The following is a 21,223-nucleotide window of genomic DNA, read 5'->3' as shown; positions in this document are numbered from 1 at the left end:
TTGAATAAGTTTGTGAGAGCCTCGTCTTCAAGTGTAACGGGTGATTACAAAAAAATGAGAATACATAGTAGAGGTATTTAAAAAAAATGCTATATTGTAGAATATATAGAAGAGTATTATTTACAAAAACGTTAATGTACATTTGAATAAGACCTGTGATTAGCTGTTCGTCGAAGTAGACATGATGTTGGAACAAAACAGCAGGACGGCATTTTTGTCCATTTTCGGCATTTTCGAACAAATGTCTTATTTTTTTATAAGTTGGGCACAAGTTTCAGCCCTCCAATTGGTTTTATAAACCAAACTGCTCAAATGATCGAAAAAATCTTCATCGGACGAGATTGTGGAAGAGTTGTTGGGTTCGTATTTTGGCACAAATGGAATGTAATTGGCCTCTAGGAACTGTATCGTTTTTTTGGCATAGTTCGGAGATGGTTTGTCAGGCCAAAGAACATATTGTCCATCTGGATGATAGTTATGGATAAAAGGCATCAATATTTTTTTCAAGCACTCGTTTTCGTAAACCATTTGATTGACGGCTAAACCACTTGGCTTGAACCACAGTTTCGATATACCTTTTTCAGAAAAAGCCACATATAAGTTATTGCTCAAACTTGTCTTTGGACTCGTGTTTTATGTCCTCTGGTATAGTAGAAACATCGCTAGTATGGTAATGGTATCGATCATTTCCAGGAGTATGGTTTTTACTTAAGGTGGATGTCTAGGGATGGGATGCCGATTATCAGCCAAAAGATGGCGTCACTGTGCACGAATTGTGGATTTTCACTATTTCTCCCAAAATACAAAGTTTCATAAGATGTGTTGATATGTGCGAAAACTATAAAAAATACTACATCCAAATCGAGACATGTTCAACTCAACATTGTTTCATTTCGTTATTACCGGAATCCAACTGCAAAATATTGCAATTTCTTGCATTCACGCACACTTACGTACTTAAAGTCACCTTAAAGTCAGTGTCAAATGTCAGCAGATTCGTAATGTTACAGTAAAGTAACCTAGAGGGCGCAGCGGATGAAATGTTTATTGTTGAAAAAAGATTGGAAATTAAATAATAAATTCTTGTTTGAGCAACGATTAAGAATTACAAGGCATTCAGAAGCAACTAATGTTTTCGACCATCAACTGTCATGTGCTCGTGGCACCCGTAGCCTCTATTTTGAAAAAAATCAGATTGTAGCTAAGATACATGGTTCAAACCCCGACAATGCCAGTTTTTTTTATTTTATAATTTTAGCATTCTCTTTTGAATTATTTTAAGCGTATGTTATTCTTTGAAACTAAACTTACGTGAGTAAAATATTTTCAGTATTTTAATTATTTTTTAATAATATTATGGGAAGATTTATAAAAGTATTTTTATTTTCCGGTTTTCAAAGGATATAAATAATGATTAAAATAATTAAAAAAAAGTCATGCATGAGGCTAATTAGGATCGCAGAATAGGTACATAAGAAGTCAACTATCGACGAAGTATAGCTGGTCAAGCAGATCTTGTCAGTAGAAAAAGGCGGCAAATTTGAAAAATGTAGGCGCGAAGGGATATCGTTCATAGAACATTTGGATTTCGCGCCTTTTTAGGGTTCCGTACCCAAAGGGTAAAACGGGACCCTATTACTAAGACTTCGCTGTCCGTCCGTCCGTCCGTCCGTCCGTCTGTCACCAGGCTGTATCTCACGATCCGTGATAGCTAGACAGTTGAAATTTTCACAGATGATGTATTTCTGTTGCCGCTATAACAACAAATACTAAAAACAGAATAAAATAAAGATTTAAATGGGGCTCCCATAAAACAAACGTGATTTTTGACCAAAGTTAAGCAACGTCGGGAGTGGTCAGTACTTGGATGGGTGACCGTTTTTTTTTGCATTATGGTACGGAACCCTTCGTGCGCGAGTCCGACTCGCACTTGCCCGGTTTTTTTACTGACAAGATTTGCTTGACCAGGTATAAAATAAAAGTTTCCAAAATTTTATTGAAATGATATACCTACATGAAATAATCAAATACAACACATTTACTTAAAATAACTTTTAAAATAAGGCATATAAAATTAGCAAAAAGATGAAACAAAATAAATAAATGAATACAAAAAGAAATGAGTCTTTGTTCGTGGTTTGAACCCTGTCATGCTGTTCAACTTGTTAGACTTATACTCAGTAGCTAAAAGCCACTAGACCATTTGACCATAGTAGACCCGGGCGAAAAATGCCTTCTTATTTAAGTAACCAATTACTGTCAAAAATATCAAGTTTGAATTGATTTGAAATATAATTTTTCATTTTCGACTTATTGACATCCAAACGTTGCGAGCATGTTGTACTTTAAACCATTTGGCTACATTTGGCAACGTCGCACGGGGAATTCTTCTGAAAATGTATGTCCTTTTATATTTTGATATTTATGGATATATGAGGATTCTTCTACTTATGTTGCAAATTGATTAAATTATCGAGAGAAAAATGCTAATGCAAAGAAAACAAGAAATATCCGTTTCATTTCTCATGCTATATTCGGTTAAATTGTGTTCTAATGTATGGGGAAGACAAACTAATTATAGCCAGCCATTTATGAATGTAGTATGATACCTTAGGGTATGGTGCTTTACGCACACTAGCGTCCCTTCCCCTCCCCCTGACGCAACCCCCCCCTTTTTGCATGAAATATGTCCCGGTTCACCGTTTTTTACATTTTTTGAGGAAAGTATATATTTTAGGCAAAAAAGGGTCAATGAAAGAAATAATCCTTAATAAATTCTTAATAAAAAAGGTCATATTGATTTTTTTACATGATGCACATTCATGTATTAGCTTGTTAAAATTCGAAATAACATAGTTTTTACTTAGGGTTCGAAACTCATTTATTATACACGGTGTAACATGAGGAAACCGAATAATTTTAACAGCGTATTCCTGATCACATTTAGAGACAAAAATGTCCTATAAACTTTTTTGAAATTCGCCTAGTTTCAGAGTTAATACCAATAAAAAAAAACAAGTTTCTATTGTTACATAGTTCAAAACGCCTTTTTGATGGCGATGTTGCTACTATGGGATTTAGTCTAAATATCCTTATTGATATGACAAAAAGTGACAAGTAACACTTTGCAAAAACTAAGTTTTACGAAAAAAAAAACCATTTTAAGTGACAAGTTTACCAATAGCATTTAATTTTTATATACAAATTCATTCATAAAATTTAAAAAAAAAACCAAACAAAATTTTTTTTTTTGGCGAAATTGACCTAAACACATATTACATTTTTTCCTTTTTTTTGACCTCATGTATACATTTTAGGATAAAAGTGTCAATGAAAGAAATAGTTCCTTATTAAATTCTTAGTAAAAAAGGTTATATTCATTTTATAACACTTATTATACAAGGTGTCCTCAAGAAATGCGAAAGATTTTATTTCTGAGGTCAAATTAAAAGAAGGAAAAAATGTTTGTATGAGTTTAGGTCAATTTCGCCGAAAACAATTTTTTTTATTGTTTTTAGGGTTCCGTACCTCAAAAGGAAAAAACGGAACCCTTATAGGATCACTCGTGCGTCTGTCTGTCTGTCCGTCTGTCACAGCCGATTTTCTCCGGAACTACTGTACCAATCAAGTTGAAATTTGGTACACATATGTAAGTTTGTAAACAAATGAATTTTAAACATAGGGGTCACTTTTGGGGGGTAAATGAAAATATTCAAACTATATCATGTTACATATCAAATGAAAGAGCTTATTGTAAGGATCTCAAATATATATTTTTTATAATTTTCGAATAAACAGTTTAGAAGTTATTCAAGAAAATAGGCAAAAAATGACTAGTCCCCCCTCCCCCTTTATCTCCGAAACTACTAGGTTTAAAATTTAAAAAAAATACATAAAATAGGTCTATACCTATAGATGACAGGAAAACCTGTTAGAAATGTACAGTCAAGCGTGAGTCGGACTTAATTACAGTTTTTGATCCGACTCCTACGGATTTTTTAAAGATTTCACTCACGTTTCGCATAAATAATGTTTAGTTTTAAGTTTATAAAATACAGATGTATGTTAGTCTGTAAGGTATTTGTAATATGGGCCTTGTTCCCTGAATTAAATATCTAAATAAATAAAATAAAAAATACATTGTTAAAAATTGTGTAATATACGGAATCCTTGGAACGCGAGTCCGACTCGCACTTGGCCGCCATTTTTTAATTTTTTGAATATATATGTATGTACATAAAAAGTAAATGTTATTGGTAAACTTGTCAGTTAACATGGATTTTTACTTTTTTTTCGTAAAACATAGTTTTTGCAACGTGTTACTTAATTGTCACTTTTTGACATATCAATAAGGATATTTAGACTAAATCCCATAGTAACAACATCACCATCAAAAAGGCGTTTTGAACTATGTAACAATAAAAACTTGTTTTATTTTTTTAAATTGGTATTAACTCTGAAACTAGCCGCATTTCAAAAAAGTTTATAGGACATTTTTGTCTCTAAATATGATCAGGAATACGCTGTCAAAATTATTCGGTTTCCTCGTGTTACACCGTGTATAATAAATGAGTTTCGAACCCTAAGTAAAAACTATGTTATTTCGAATTTTGACAAGCTAATACATGAATTAGGTGCATCATATAAAAAAAATGAATATGACCTTTTTTATTAAGAATTTATTAAGGATTATTTCTTTCATTGACACTTTTTTCCTAAAATGTATACTTTCCTCAAAAAATGTAAAAAACTGTGAACCGGGACATATTTCATGCAAAAAGGGTGGGTTGCGTCAGGGGGAGGGGAAGGGACGCTAGTGTGCGTAAAGCACCATACCCTAAGGTATCATACTACATTCATAAAAAGCTGGCTATAATTAGTTTTTCAAAAAGCACAATTTGACCGAATATATGAAAGAGGGTCATTGTTGTTGTAAAAGGTGTGCAGGAAATGATACGTTTCTGCACTAGAGCAGTTTAGGTTCCAATTCCAAGTACGATTTTATTATTCTTTTTACAATAAGCAATTGAAATTTGGGTATAAATGGATTTGTTATACAATTTCCATTCTGATATTTGACTCCCCATTCCATAAATTACTTTTGGCCAAATTGTTAATTGAAAATACCTACTCTCAAAAATACCTACTCTCAAAAATACCTACTATAAAAATGTATTTAAAAAAACACATGCATTTTACTTTCCTCGTATGCGAAATGAAAAGTAGAGTGTTTTAACTCGGGTGAAAGGCAGCATTTTTGAAAAAAAACCAGGTAAGTGCGAGTCGGACTCGCGCACGAAGGGTTCCGTACCATAATGCAAAAAAAAAAACAAAAAAAAAGCAAAAAAAAAACGGTCACCCATCCAAGTACTGACCACTCCCGACGTTGCTTAACTTTGGTCAAAAATCACGTTTGTTGTATAGGAGCCCCATTTAAATCTTTATTTTATTCTGTTTTTAGTATTTGTTGTTATAGCGGCAACAGAAATACATCATCTGTGAAAATTTCAACTGTCTAGCTATCACGGTTCGTGAGATACAGCCTGGTGACAGACAGACGGACAGACGGACGGACAGCGAAGTCTTAGTAATAGGGTCCCGTTTTACCCTTTGGGTACGGAACCCTAAAAATATCATCTACTAATATTATTGTTATGCACAAGCAGAAGATATTATAGAATCTTGTTTATTTACAAGAAGATGACATTTTTCTCCACATACCTATATATTTTTGAGAAAAATATAGCTAGGTATTTCAGTTTAAAAATCATTGTTACAATAAATACAGGCTTTTCCAGAGAACATTTACCGAAACGAAAGCAGAATTCACAAGGGTTTTCGGTGGACGACCGTACCGTAACGCGAATGATTGTTTGGACTGACCTTTCTATAAATATATAAATGTATTTTATTGTGTAATAATCATAATAATTATTAAGTTATATTAAATCTGGGAATGAAATTATATCAGAAAGGAGATTCTTAAATGAGTAGGTATACTCGTAACATGCATTGTGCATTAAATATACCTCCCTCTATTGAGTGAAAATAAAACAAAATACACAGGTAATCTGTGTTGCGGTTTTAAAGTGCCATCTGTTACACCTTTGACAAATTAAAAATGATTACTTGTCAAATGAAGTCGCCATGTTAGAATTACACCGATACTATAAGCATCACTCACACAAACAAGCAATGAGGCAAAATTTTACCAATATTCAAAGGCTTTTTTCTTAATAATTTTAATCAAAATCTAGTATTTTTTTACGTTAAGCGAAGACAGAAATATATATACTACCCAAACATTACATATACAAGTGAAGAAACCCTATATAATAGGAGCTAGGGTGCCAAGAAAGTTGTATGAAAATCGAGCAAGGAGAACCACCTTAAATGAAAATAACTTTCATCGTCCAAAATAAAAGTTTTTCTTTTGTAATTCGGGTCATCCTGCGATATTGTGACATAACCATCCATTTTTTGCTCATCAGTGTATTTTGGAGTCCTTACCTTCTTTCCACATTCCAGACCTATCTTTTTTTAACGAATTACAGATGTATGGTTGAGAACATTAATTTTTTTGGCGGCATCTCGGAGGCTTATAGAATTGGCCTGATGACAGTAACAAAGAATCCCATCAAAAACATAAATGTAAAAAAGGAGAGCCAAGTTCAGTACAAAAATTATGCTTGGCTGTGGGGTTCGCCGCAAAAAGAATGGAGATCTAAATGAGTGCCAAATTTTATGCAAAATCCAAATATGTATTTATAGGAACAAAATAAAATTATAAACAAGTATTAAACTCTATTTCTTTGCTTTATTGGATACCTATAACAATTGCTGTTATTTAAAAAAAATGCGAGATCTTAAAGCAGGTTAGATTTGACTTGGCCCTATTTTATAACTTTTTTGATTTTTAGATTTTTTCCTACGCTTTCACACAATAACTGAGCTGGATTCCAAATTTCATCCTTCTAGGTCATCTGGAAGTAGGTTAGGTTTAGGTACTATAAGTCTGTCAGTCAGTCTTAAAATTTACGACTTTTTGACCTTCATATCTTTATAACCTTTTGAGCTAGCTTCATGAAATTTGGGCTTCTAGATGTCCTTATGGATATAATTAAACACACGTAGTTTTATGTGTTTACGTTAAAGATGTTTTGAGTTATAGAAGGGTCAAAAGTGGCACCAAGTGGTTCGTGTAATATTACACTTGGCGCTGGCTAGCCAGTTCCTTTGCTTGAACTTGGCTTGACACGCTGCCGCGTGTCTAGATCGTGTAATATTACACTTGGCGCTGGCTAGCCAGTTCCTTTGCTTGAACTTGGCTTGACACGCTGCCGCGTGTCTAGATCATGGAAATAATGGTTTCAAAGAAACGTATATGTTAATATGATTCTAAAATATGGCCCAATCTCAGTATAAACTGAAGGATTATTAATATATTCAATAAAATAAAAGTGCGAAATTCTCCACTCGGCCATTTTGACTGAAACACCAATCAGAGGCGACGTAAGAGTTGACGTCATCAATGCATGACATATTTCTTAGAGCAACATAGACAACCTTACATTTAATCATTTAATCATTGCAATCATGTACAACATTATAAGTTATAAGTATACAAGTTACACATAATATATGTGAACATGAACCCGGACAGGGTATATCAATTAGTTTTAATCTTATACTAAAGTCTCATTACAATAAATGCTCGTAGTTTAATTATACAAAAATCATAACAATGTATAGAATTTACATTACAAAAACCAACAATTACTCTAATTAGGTCTTAGATGTATTTGCAAGATTATGAAAAGTAGACCTAAGTCTATGAAAGAATGGACATAAGATTTTTAATCCTCCAAAAATTCGGCTATTGAATAGTAGGCTTTATTTATAAGTAGTTGTTTCAATTTATTAACAAATGTATTATAATTTTCTTCTGATTTTATTTGTCTGGGAATGTTATTATATATGTGGATAGACCTGTAGTATGGACTATTTTTAAACGTCTCCATTTTGGGTTCCGGTAAGGCTAAATCATGATTTCGGCGAGGATTTCTATTGGATTCATAGAGGTTAATATTTTTACGTACAAATTTGGCTGTTTCTAGTATATATAATGAAGGGAAGGTTAATACACGAAGTCGAATGAAATGTGGTTTACAGCTAGAGGGTATTCTGATGTTAACTATGATGCGTATACACTTTTTTTGCATAATAAATGCGTCATGTGCATCAACGCTGTGTCCCCAAAGTAGAACGCCATAACTTAATAATGAGTGAGCATACGCGTAATAGGCTGACAGAGCACATTGCTCATCGGTATTTACTTTTAGATTACATAAGGCAAACACAAAGGAAGATAATTTGTTCTTAATTCGCGCAACATGTCGTTTCCAATCCAAATGAGTATCAATTGTGAAGCCTAATAATGTAAAGTCTGATACTTCTTCTACGTTTAGTTCTCCGGATGTCGAACTTATATCTATGGGCTGTTTTTGATGGGGTCTGAATTGGATGGCTTTCGTTTTCTTATTATTAATTTCCAGATTGTGGTCTTGCAACCAATCGACTATTGTTCTATATGTTTCGGCGATGAGAGTATTAGCATCTTTGCTTGTAGGGCATTTAAACAGGAGGGATACATCGTCAGCGAACATAATGCATGTGTGTTCTGTTATTTTTGGTAGGTCATTTATATAAATTAAAAAAAGTACGCAACCGAGTACGCTACCTTGGGGAATGGAATTGTTTGTGGTTCGGAGGATAGATTTAAATGTCTGCATCTGATGTAGTTGGGTATTGTAATGATCTATTTGTACATATTGTTTTCTGTCCTGTAAGTATGATTTTAGCCAAGCATGAACTGGGCCACGGATTCCTATATTGTATAATTTCTGGAGTAGTATGGGATGTGAAACTCTATCATAAGCTTTAGACATGTCCAATAACAATCCGACCCCGTATGTTTTATCTCTGATGTGTTCCAATATTGTTTGTATGTAAGTGTATACTGCAAGAGTGGTTGAATTATTTTTCTGAAATCCAAACTGGTTTTTGTCTAAGAGTTTATATTTTTCTAAGTAGTTATAAATAGAGGGCGGAGTACCGGTGGCAAATTTCACACTAAATGTATGGAGTCGCCTAAGTATTCTCATGATTAAATAAATAACGAATAAATGATTCATTTTGCATAATAATTTTTAGGAACTTATAGAAATTATCTTACGAGCATTCAAATATAATGTAATATGTTGTTAATATCTATAATACATAATAATATGTTTTCTTATCAAAACATTATCATTAGGTACTAAATACTAGACTAAGAAGTTATACCTGCCAAACGATATATTATTTTCAAGACCATTCAATTACAACTGAGGACTGGAATTATGTGTTCGAGGTCCTCCTCACAATCTACACTTAAATGCGTATCCATGTTATAAAATGACTGGACTATGGCCACATGTTCCTGGTTTTTCGTAGTGAATCGATTTCTTAATTTATCGAAGATCCATTTATGAGTGGAAAACGATCGCTCTACATCTACCGATGTCATAGTTGCATGTTTAAGGACTTGTTTATAATTTTCCATTGTAATCATATTCCTTAATTCGTCAGCATCTGGGTTTCTATCTAAAACCAATTCGAGTTTATTTCGCACGGTTTCACTTCCTTGGAGGCTTAAAATACTCCTAACTATATCTATTACCAGAAAACTTTCTTCTATCGGAATTTTAGTGCATTCTAATTTTTCTATCGATTCAGGTATAATTTCGTAACAATTTTTTATAAAGCTTAACTCGTTTTTGAAATTTTCATTTTCAAACAACTTCTGGGCTTTTCTAATGGCAATAGCTTCTTTACCGTTCAATTGCATCACAACATTTTTAATCACGTCAAAATGTCTATCTTAGTAAAAACTTGCATTTAACCAGGTGCCCCAACGAGTGATAATGGGTTCCGGCGGTAAAGGCACATTCTGCGCATGGTCCCTGAAAAATCGGACGCGGTGTGGTGATTTAAAAAAAAATCTTCTTGACATTAGATATTAAAGAATTGACCAATTTATGTTCAGATCTTATCTGCTCCGCGCCTCTGTGTAGTCCATGAGCGAAACAAGTTACGTGTCGTACTTTAGTGTACTTTTTCTTCAAAATCTTGCCGGCAGCAAGCATGTACGCTGCGCTATCCGAACAGAATATTAAAAATTTGTTCATATTATCTATAAAATTATCCTCCCACAAAAAATTCAAGCTTTCGTCAACCACCGCTGCAATTGAGTTCGCGTTTACAGTACTAATGACTTTACACGCTAACAAATATGGCCTTTGTAAAGCATCATAAAGTGATTTTATAATTACATTTACTACGCAATTACCGAAATTATCAAGAGTCTCATCCACCGCAAGCCATAAATTGGAATCGAAAAATGTATTTCGTATTTGCTTGACGGTCGCATTGTATATTCTGGTAAGATAGTATTTTCTCAAAACACTTTCTTCGGGAAGTTTTACGCCTTTATCTAAGTATTTTCCAAAGAACTTTTTAAATTCTGGATGGTTAACTCTTTTCCATGGGATGTTACACGCTATAAGGAAAACGCATAAATCATAAGCAAAGGTGCCATTTTGGTTTCCACAGTTAATTTGGTGTTGTTTACTGTTAACGTGTTTTTCGACATTATATTTTTTCAACTGCTTTAAATCCACTGAGCAAGAAATACAGTGAATGCTACATTCTTCTTCATTATATATAAGATTTTCGTACGGTTCTAACATCCGCAGAATTGTTGCTTCACATGGCTTATTCATCTTGATATTTTTCGGTTTTAAATATTTAGCCGACGCAATAATAATTCAGATAATATAGATGTAAAGCAGCTGTCTAAATTGACAATGTCAAATAATTAGTTTCTAAATGTCTCATAAATTTGTAAATTAGTAACTTTTTGAAAAGAAAGGTTGCATATGGTAAAAAATATTATATCGATGAATGGTGACTTTGTTAAAAGAAATTGAAAAATAACCCAAAACATTTACGACATAACATTTAGGTGTTCCTGAAATCGATTTATGAAAATAAATGTTAAGTACTTACTTCCAATTTACGAGTAGGTACCATACTAAGTACATTAGGTAAATGAATAATTTTATTATTCAAGCCTAAAATAATAATTATAAAAACGACTCCATACCTTTTGTGTGAAATTTGCCACCGGTACTCCGCCCTCTAGTTATAAAGTAGTTATAAATACGATTGACTACGATTGACTACCCCATTGGCTGTAATCCATTACGTACTCGCCAAAGAGTTTGTAGGTTCAAAAACAATATTGTTTCGCCACTAAACATTTATTACGTCCAAAGAATATTATTACACGATATAAAGTAAATATTTATTTGATATTATATAAATAAAATGCTAAATAATACGATATTTCCCCAAAATACTTTTTTAATTATTTGGCTGTACGGCATTGCCATGATAGGCCGGTCATATTTGACACAAAAAACTGCTAAATTCGCAAGCTAACGGCTAGTTCTGATTTTTTTAAAGGTTGTTAGGATCACTACCAGCATTGTAAATCCAAGTTTGCAGCTTCGAAAGACCTGTGCTAACTTTGCACCACTCGAAAAACCGCGAAATTTTCATACTTTTTTTTGTATTCTCAATATAGCTCCTAAACTATTCATTTTTTATCAAAAACGTCTATGAAAAAACTAAAGTTAACTAAAATTGCTACAATTTAAGACCAGAATCAAATCTGTAAGTTCAATACTTACAGAGATACTGCTCTGCAAAAATGGGCAATTTTATTCAGTATAGCGAAATTTTAAGATTTGTTAAATTTTCGACCCCGAAATCAGGGAATATATTCATTTTACGGGTAAAATAATAAAACGATGTTCTAGAAAATGTAATTACCTTTCATTTAAGCAAAGGACGACATCTCTAGACCATACCGTTTATCTTATCTTATTGTTTTCGGGGGCCCTTGCCTTGTTACCCCCTAGAGAAGATCCGTCAACTTCTCAATAGCTTTTCCCACCATATCCATGTGTCGGATGATGGAGCTCATGGGTAGCGTTTTAAAGTCCTTTGGTTCCAGATACCGTTTAATACTCACAAATCATAAAAATGGGAAAACTGCTTTTTTCGCATATTTGCTATGTTTAGTTAGCTCCACCCCCCACGGCATTGTTCACAGAAGAGGGTTCATTGTTCTACTCAGCTTTCACTCCGCTACCTCAAAGCATCTCAGTAGGAGCCGACATGTTTGTTGTGGTAGATGGGTGTTTCTTACTGCACAAGGTGATATGGCATCGTAACAACTCCGTGAGGAATATCGTTGCAGGGTACGTCAGCTTCACCTACAATCATTTCAGACGGAACGTTGCTCTGGTCTTTGACAGATATCCTGAGGATGAAGCAGAGAATAACACAAAAACTGCCGAACGCGCAAGGCGCTATGGTTCTCTGCAGTGTAACGAAATCGTCTTTCAAGAGTCAACCATAATAAAAATAGCCCAGGAGAAGTAATTGACTAACGACAGCAACAAGCGGCGACTGATTGCCCTGATATGCTTCGCCCTCCAAAGTCAGGGAATTGAGACAAAGCAGGCAGTCGAGGATTCTGACTGTGGCATCGTCAAGGCGGCACTTGACAAGAGCACCTCTTTTAAATCAGTGCTAATCATTGGCCAGGATGTGTTGTCCTTCTACATGGGTTCGGTTGTGAAAGAATGTTTATTTCCAGAAAAGTGGCAGTGGTGGCTCTGGCCCCATACAATATTCCTCAACCTCATTTAATCGCGGAGATTTGGAAGTTCCCCAGGATTCGAGTTGTTTCTCCCCGCCTTCACTGGGTGTGATACTACCTCTGCCCTTTTCTGGCATGTGGGGAACAAACTGTGGAGCGCCATTAAGAAGAACGTTGAGCTTATCATCATAGCTGAAGTATCCCTGCAACCTAATGCAGCCTACCCAGCCATCGCATATGCCGGAGCAAAATGCCTAGTAGCTTTATATGGAGGGGACTACACAAAAGATACGCTCCATGCTCCTTAGCTTACGCTACAAAAAAATATATAAAAACAGCCGCCTTTGCTAAGGTTGACTTGGCCCGTTTGCCTCCAACGGAAGATGGTGCAACATTCTATGCTTACCGAACTTACCACCAAATTTAGAAGTGGTTGGGGGTGGAAAACGATGCAACTCAATGGGGATGGGAAAAGACCAAACAGGGGCTCATTCCAATAAAAATGACGAGTGAAGTAGTGGCACCTCCCTTCCTTCTGAAATTTTGCGGATACAAGAAAGGCTGTAGCGGAGGCGGCTGTATCTGCATTAAAGCAGCAGGCCTTAAATGCTCAGAGTTATGCAAACTTTGCTCCGGTGTCTCTTGTCACAACGTCGCCATGCTTGAAATCGCAGAAGAAATTGAAGACGACGTCGATATGCCTATTTTTCAGACTGAATTATTTCAAAATGAACAGCTGTAACTTAATGTTATTTTTGATAACTTTTAAATATGTTTAATAAATATTTATAATTCGGATTACCCCCAAACCATTGTGAGAACTAAACAGAGCAAATTTGCGAAAAACGCAGTTTTCCCACTTTTTGGATTTTTAAGATTAGTGAGTAAACGGTACAGTCAAGAGATACCATTGTTTGCTTAATATTAAAGATAATTACATTTGCTACAACATCGTTTTATTAAATTACCCGTAAAATAAGTATTTTTTTCTGATTTCGGGGTCGAAAACTGCCCGAATGTTAAAATTTCACTATACTGGATAAAATTGTCCATTTTTGTAGAGCGGTATCTCGGTAAGTATTGAACTTACATAATTGATTATAGTCTCAAATTGTAGCAATTTTAGTTAACTTTAGTTAGTTCATAGACCTTTTTGATAAAAAATGCATAGTTTAGGACTTATATTGAGAATACCAAAAAAAGTACGAAAATTTCGCGGTTTTTTGAGTGGTGCAAAATTAGCACAGGTCTTTCGAAGCTGCAAACTTGGATTTACAATGCTGGTAGTGATCCTAACAACATATAAAAAAATCAGAACTAGCCGTTAGCTTGCGAATTTAATGTTCGATATGACTGGCCTATGATGGTTGTCGTAACTAGAAACATTAAAAATTAAAAAGTAAATCCGGCGCTCGGTGATTTTCACTCAAAATTTACATGTATCTAAATAATTCATCTTAAATTGTAACCGTGTGAGAGTCTTTGTATAAAATGACTTATTGTGAACAATTTTTGTAATGTATTTATCATCCCTAATGGTGCATATATGGTGCTGAATTCACAATACCTATCATTATTCAAGGGAAATTCGTAACTGTAAGTATGTAAGCAATGTCTACCACCATAATTTATGACGTCACAAATGGCGTGCGAGGCGTTTTCGCGCGATGTTTAAACTGGCTATAATAAAATGCAATTATTTATGTTAAATCTTATGAGTATAGCTGAAATATTGTGTTTTTCGGAACCAATACAAGTGTACCGACAATATTAAAAGGGATTTCAAAATTTGTCATCAGGCCAATTGTTATCGGTTATAATTAAAAGTAGGTACTATGGAACAGTGTCAGCCTTCTCTTGGTCATTATTGGTCATTTACAAACTACCGTCAAGGATGCTATGGCCTATGATTCTGTAAATAGTAGAAACTGACACATTCTCTTTATTAAAATGGTCCACTGTGTACTTTTCACCCAAGCTGATAATGGAATTGTAAAAATTTATAACGCGTAGTCTCAGTTCCTTGTTTCGATGCCATTTTTGACAAATATAAATGCTTGTGAAATAAAACAAATGAAGTCTACGATTCTCAAAATAGGTAGCAACAACTTATTGAACACTTTTTTTTCTGGGTTGACAGAATTAATTTTATAGTTGCCTAAAAGTATTCTCATTTTTTTTTATCACATAAAAATATTTATTTCTAAAAAAACAAACGAATAGGTAGTCTGTTCGGGAAGAGAATAGTCGAGGAATGTATTGGGTTCCATACATTCCAGGACTTGTGGCTTGTGGCCACTTGTGGCATTTGACGTTTCTGACAAACTAGTAATGTAACCATGTTTTCACAAGTACGAGTACAAGTCGAACAAAGGAGACCATAGAAAAACTTTTTTCATCATGGGGGCCGATTTTTGAAATTCGATCGCTCGATTTCGCCACTCGAAAATCGGTGGAAAACGGCGAAATGCTAATTTTTGAAATAAGCGAGCGATAGAAATTTGGACTCGAGTGGTATTGACCACTCGTTTTAAATTCTATTAGTAGAATTTAAATGCATAATAGTGGAGATATTATTGAACGAAGTACACGAAATCGAGCGGTCGAATTTCAAAAATCGGCCCCATGATATTTAATGAATATTTGTTCTAAATTGTGTTAATCTCTGACAAATAAGTGAACCATAGACATTTAATTGCATTCATTTATTCATTCAAGTCCACTACATGATATAAAAAGTATTTTTTAAAGAACCCCGCACAAAATGATCGGTAATAGCCGTTCGGTCGATTTGGCTGAAATTTTGTGAAAATATAGCCTCTAATACTCTGATCAACCGTGTGAAGTTGCAACTTTAATTAATGACTAGTTTTTAAAATATGACAATTTTTATGTTCAATATTTTTTACTTACATATAATTATGATTAGTTTACGTACACTGTAGCAACCTGGCTTTTTATTATTAACGGGGGAAAGTGATTTAAACTCTTCATCTGTCAATTCCTTCTCATCCTGATATCGACGCTCGACGATCACCTTGATATCAGTGCTCAGGCACTGATATTTATTTCGTCACGTAACGCATTCAAAAATATTTGTAACTCATTTCCGTTTAATATAAATGGTCTGTTGATATACTTCAGATTCACTAAAATATCTTCGATCAAAAAACCTCTTTCATCTAAGTGTGCTCTGCAGCACACGTACCTAATCGGCACATAGATGTTTCTTTTCGCAACAATATAAACCCGGCACTCCGGTGACAATCTGAGAATGTTGTTAACGCCGTTGCATACAAAACAAGTATTTAGCCGCAAACACTGGGGATCATCCTTCAGCGTCTGAATGTCACGGTTAATTAATAAGTTACAATTATGGCAGATACGAGTGTCGCCATTTACGTCTACTGGTAATCCACCAGCTTCATCCCGCCTTTCCTTCGCTATTTCTAGTAAAATATCTCCGTCTTCTCGAAGCAATCGCACCGTTGCTCGCGGCACTAAGGCAGCATCCCATATGTAGCAAGGAATCCTATTTCGAAAAGCCATTTTATAGGGCGAAGTGCAAAAACCATATTTTACTATTATCGTGAATTAAAAAATACTCTGTAGTGAATGACAGCTTGACACTGATTTATTAATTCTGACATTTCGCACGAGTTCTTCATGCCATTTGAATTGGTCTCGCTACTTTATAGATGATAAGAGACGATAATTATCAATACCTACTACGTAAATAAGTATATTTCAAATAGTCTTGTTTTATAAACTAGTCATTAATTAATTTTGCAACTTCACACGGTTGATCAGAGTATTAGAGGCTATATTTTCATAAAATTTCAGCTTAATCGACCGAACGGCTATTACCGATCATTTTGTGCGGAGTTCTTTACAATTTTATTTCAAAGTGCTTGGTCGTAGAAAAAGTATTGTATGCAACGTTGTTTAACTGAGTGTATAGATCTTTCTCCCAAAATCGTTAAATCGGCGTAGCAAATTTTCCATCTGCATTTTTTCCCACGCGAATTTACCCATACCTTTTTTTTGTCATTCGCTTGTTTCTTTATTCTCAAATTATCGAAACATGTTTATTTCTTACGCTATAATTTTCCTTTAATCAATACTTTCCAGGGCGTTTTTTTTCGCGTTATTTTTATTTCTTAGGCGAAAATATTGGGTGGATGTGTAGGGATGTCCTGCCGACTAACCGCCAAAAGATGGCGTGACTGTGCACAATTTTCGAATTATCACTATCGTTTCCAAAACTCAAACATTTTTAAGACATGTTGATATCTGGCGACGACAACAAAAAATATGACGTCTAAATCGAAATATTTACACTCGACAGTCTGTAAATTTCATCAAAAATCTGTATAAACTGCAAAATATTGCAATTTCTTACATTCACGCACACTACCATACGTACTGTCATTCACCAGGTGTCAGTCGTATTACTATTACGCCAAAATAGACTAGAGGTCGCTAGTACAGAAAGTGGCTTTTCTCTTATTACTTTCATTAGCTAACTAGGGACAATACTGTAAACTAGATGGCGCAGTGTAGGAGACGAATGTTTCCTTTTTCCACCTGACCACTGATGTTTTTTGTACGCTGCTTTGTTAGTTCTCCCCATAGCGTTGTAGCATGTTATGTAAGGGAAACTAAGTTATGAATAGGAGAATATTATTTACATAAATTTATAAAACGATTTAAAAATAACGAACGATTTTTCTTCTTAGGCAGAAGGTATTGTGTTGTATTGTGAGTCGTTGCTAAGCGACGGACGTGGCGCATCGCGCAGGCGCGCGGACTTAGGCGCGTAGAGAGTGGCGAGCCGGTGGTCGCCACAACGTCATTCCGGGTATGAACTAATGCTTAGTAGAAGTTGACCTCCGAAGGAATCGTGATTCTCATCATTTCCCTGCGAAAACGAATCGCCTGATATGAAGGCAACAATATCTAGGCTTTTGTTGTACGGACTGACATTTATTACTTACCTATATACAATGAGTTTTGGTGTCTTCCGTATAAATAAATCGAGCCATGAAATCCCAACTGATCACAACTAAAACCATGCGATATTCCGTATAGCATAGTCTAATTTACGGTGAACGGGAAATAAATCACGCGGTAGGTAGGTAGTTTGAAAAAATGGATGTAGAAAAACGCTCAGGTTATCTATGGAATAAAAGTACCCTTCACACTTTCGCGGGCTCAATGATAATGTTTTAGAAATGTTATAAATAATGAAATAATTTTGATAAGGCCTGATTCGTAACGGATTTGAAAAATTAAAAAATCTGTTTCTGTCAGCTTAGTGGTTTAATTGACAAAAATATATGATTTTATATTAAAAAAACAGTATAAAATTATCATCTCTATGGACTATTATGGAATTTCTACTTTTTCTCCCACTCCTGCCGCAATTTTTGCCGAATGCCCTCCATCAGCCGTGCGACAGTGTCATTAGCCACTTTCCTGCTCGCTGCGTTCCACTTTCTCAGGAAGTCTTGCTGATTGCTGGCAGTCTTACCTGTCTTCCGTAAGATTCTTTTGACCAGAGCCCAATACCTTTCGATAGGGCGACACTGTGGAATATTTGGCGGATTCAGTGCTTTAGGCACGATCTGGACATCATGTCGTTTGAGAAAGTTTAGGGTATCCGTTGCATAGTGGACTGTAGCTAGATCTGGCCAAAATAAGGCCGAGGAATCGTGTTTTTGAATGAATGGTATTAACCGTTTCTTCAAGCATTCATTGATGTAAATGTCTTTATTGATTGTGCCAGTTGTAACATATGCACTGCTGCGATCGCCGCATGGGCAAATTGCCTGCCAAACCAGATACTTGGAGCCAAACTTCTCCATTCTTACGGTAGTTTCCGAATCTGGAAGATTTTCTCCATCAGCTATAACATAAAACTGATTGCCAGGAAGTGTTGAAAAGTCCGCCTTCACATAGGTTTCGTCATCCAAAATCAAATGAAAATTGTCTGTACCCAGAAAATCGTACAGCTTTCGAGACCTGGTTTTGATTGTTAGTTTTTGCTTTTCCGATGTTTTCGGCACTTTTCGCTTCTTTTTAGACTTCATACCAGCCCGTTCCTTGGCACGTCTCACCATTGACTGATTGGTAGAGTTTTTTTTAGCTATATCCCGTTCAGACATACTGCGGTTGTTGCGAATCGTCTTAATGATTTTCCTGTCTAGCCTAGGATCACGAGCACCACCATGTTCTACGGTTCGAGGCTTCTGAGCGGTAGACAAGGTCTCAAAGTATCGGTTTAGAACCGTATCAACGGTATTTCTTGGGATTTTTAATTGTTTTGCGATGAAGTGGTTCGGTCGCTGTGTATTTTCCATCCATTTGGCGACAATCTGATCACGGCGTTCACGTTGATTCATCTTTTTTTAGTTTTTTCAGCTCTTACGTAATGAAAAACGATGCCTACATAATTTGGAGACATTAGTAATGTCAATATTAAAAACAAAAGAGGGATATTTGTCTTTAGAGCTATGTGCCAGCATTTTGAATTTTTCAAATCCGTTAAGAATCAGGCCTTAATTCAATGAAAATGCATTTATAATATTAAAAAAAGAATATTATAATTTAAAATCATTATAAATTATTACCTACTGCCAATCCAAGATTGGAACTGGTAAATGATTGTCGAAGATTCCTGGAAACCCTTTAGAAACCAAATCAGGCTTGACCTGCGATTAGTAGTTACATAACTAATCAAGGGATTAAATTTTACTGGTAATGGTTTGTAAGCTAAACCAGTACAATATATTTTGTGAATCATATACCTTTACGCTAATACCACCTATCGAGCAAATTAGGCACTACTTAGTCGGGTCGCCTGTGGTAAAGTGACATCTTTGTTGGTTATGATTAAACTTAACCTCGCCATCTTGTTTCACATGGATAGCGTAAAGATCACTCACACAAACAAGCGTTAGAGCAAAATCTTCTAAATTTTTAAATGAATTTGTAAATAATATTATTGAATAACTGGTCATAATTTTTCATTTGGCAAAAACAAACGATCCATATTAAGATATGGATCAAGGTTTAAAGTGCGGGAAATCAACTTATTATATTATGAGAAAATCTGTAAATACAATTGTATGAAATTCAGATAAGGAGAACCACCTTAACGTTCTTAGTTTTTTTTTCGTAATTGATTTTTTGTTACGTTACACAGTGTTCGATTTCCCTCAAAAAATTTCCCTTTGCTGTTAATTGCATAAATCAATCAAGGAATGCATTTGAAATGTAAGACTAGAACACCCAGAAGTCTATTTCAAATACTTTTTTTTTATAAAAAATAAATTATATTTCATGAGCTTGACATCGAAAAATTACTAAATAAATTCTACAAAAGTATCTGATGAAGAAGTCGCTTTTTGATCAATGTAGTTTGATAAAGAAGCCTTTGGCGCATATTTTCTAGTTCTTAGTTTTGGAATTTACCCTCTGCTTATCGAGTTATTCATATAAATAGAGATTTTTTATTTCATTTTTTTCTCCTGAAAAACTCGAAAGTGCGACTTGTAACTAGCACTGAAAGATGGCTCTTAACTAGGTCTACCACTGGTAAAAAAATCACGTTCAACTATCGCGGCGTTTGGGAGTTACGTATAAAGGTCAAATTATACTTTTTAGGGTTGTTACTGAAAGGTCAAACAAATATGAAAGGTCGTAGTAATTAAAAAATCTGATTAAGAGCCCTTCAACGTGCACACTAGCGCCACTGCTAAATAATCGTGATTATTTAAATTTAACGACAGGTATTTAAAAATGGGGACCGCTACAGACTGTATTGTGTATTTAAGTACCTTTTGAATACATCAAACTAGTTTTTATGTTGCTGGATTCGTCGATCTAGGAACTCAAAACAAAAACGGCCGTTTTTACTTTGGACGCATAGATTGACAAATCCAGCAACATAATAACTAGTATGATGTATTCAAAAGGTACTTAAATACACAATACAGTCCGTAGTGGCCCCCTTTTTTAAATATCTTTCGTGAAATTTAAATAATCACGATTATTTAGCAGTGGCGCTAGTGTGCACGTTGAAGGGCTCTTAAATTAAATTAAGGAACAACATAAGAAACTTTATTTATATTTATTTATTTAACCTTTATTGCACAATACAAGAAATTACAAATGGCAGACTTGCCAAAAGGCATTCTCTACCAGTCAACCATTGGGCCACGCAGAAACTTTTAAGTGCAGTGCACTTAAAAGTTTCTGCGTGGCCCAATGGTTGACTGGTAGAGAATGCCTTTTGGCAAGTCTGCCATTTGTAATTTCTAAACAATAAAGTCATTAAATTCAGAAAAGAAAGAAATTCAGAAGTCAAGTTATAGTTTCTTTTCGCAAGTTGGTCTCAGATTTTATGTATTTTGTGGCTCATACAAATCATTTTCATTTTCGAGAACT

General features: G+C 34.8%; 1 protein-coding gene across 1 annotated transcript in view; it reads left to right on the top strand.

The window, feature by feature from the left end:
* Window positions 1–21,223, top strand: part of LOC134679037 (uncharacterized) — a 71,387-nt gene that overhangs the window by 10,865 nt on the left and 39,299 nt on the right. The gene's annotated exons all lie outside the window — the stretch shown is intronic.

The sequence above is a fragment of the Cydia fagiglandana genome, chromosome Z (assembly GCF_963556715.1).
Source record: "Cydia fagiglandana chromosome Z, ilCydFagi1.1, whole genome shotgun sequence".
Classification (NCBI taxonomy): domain Eukaryota; kingdom Metazoa; phylum Arthropoda; class Insecta; order Lepidoptera; family Tortricidae; genus Cydia; species Cydia fagiglandana.
This window is presented reverse-complemented; position numbering and strand designations above follow the sequence as displayed.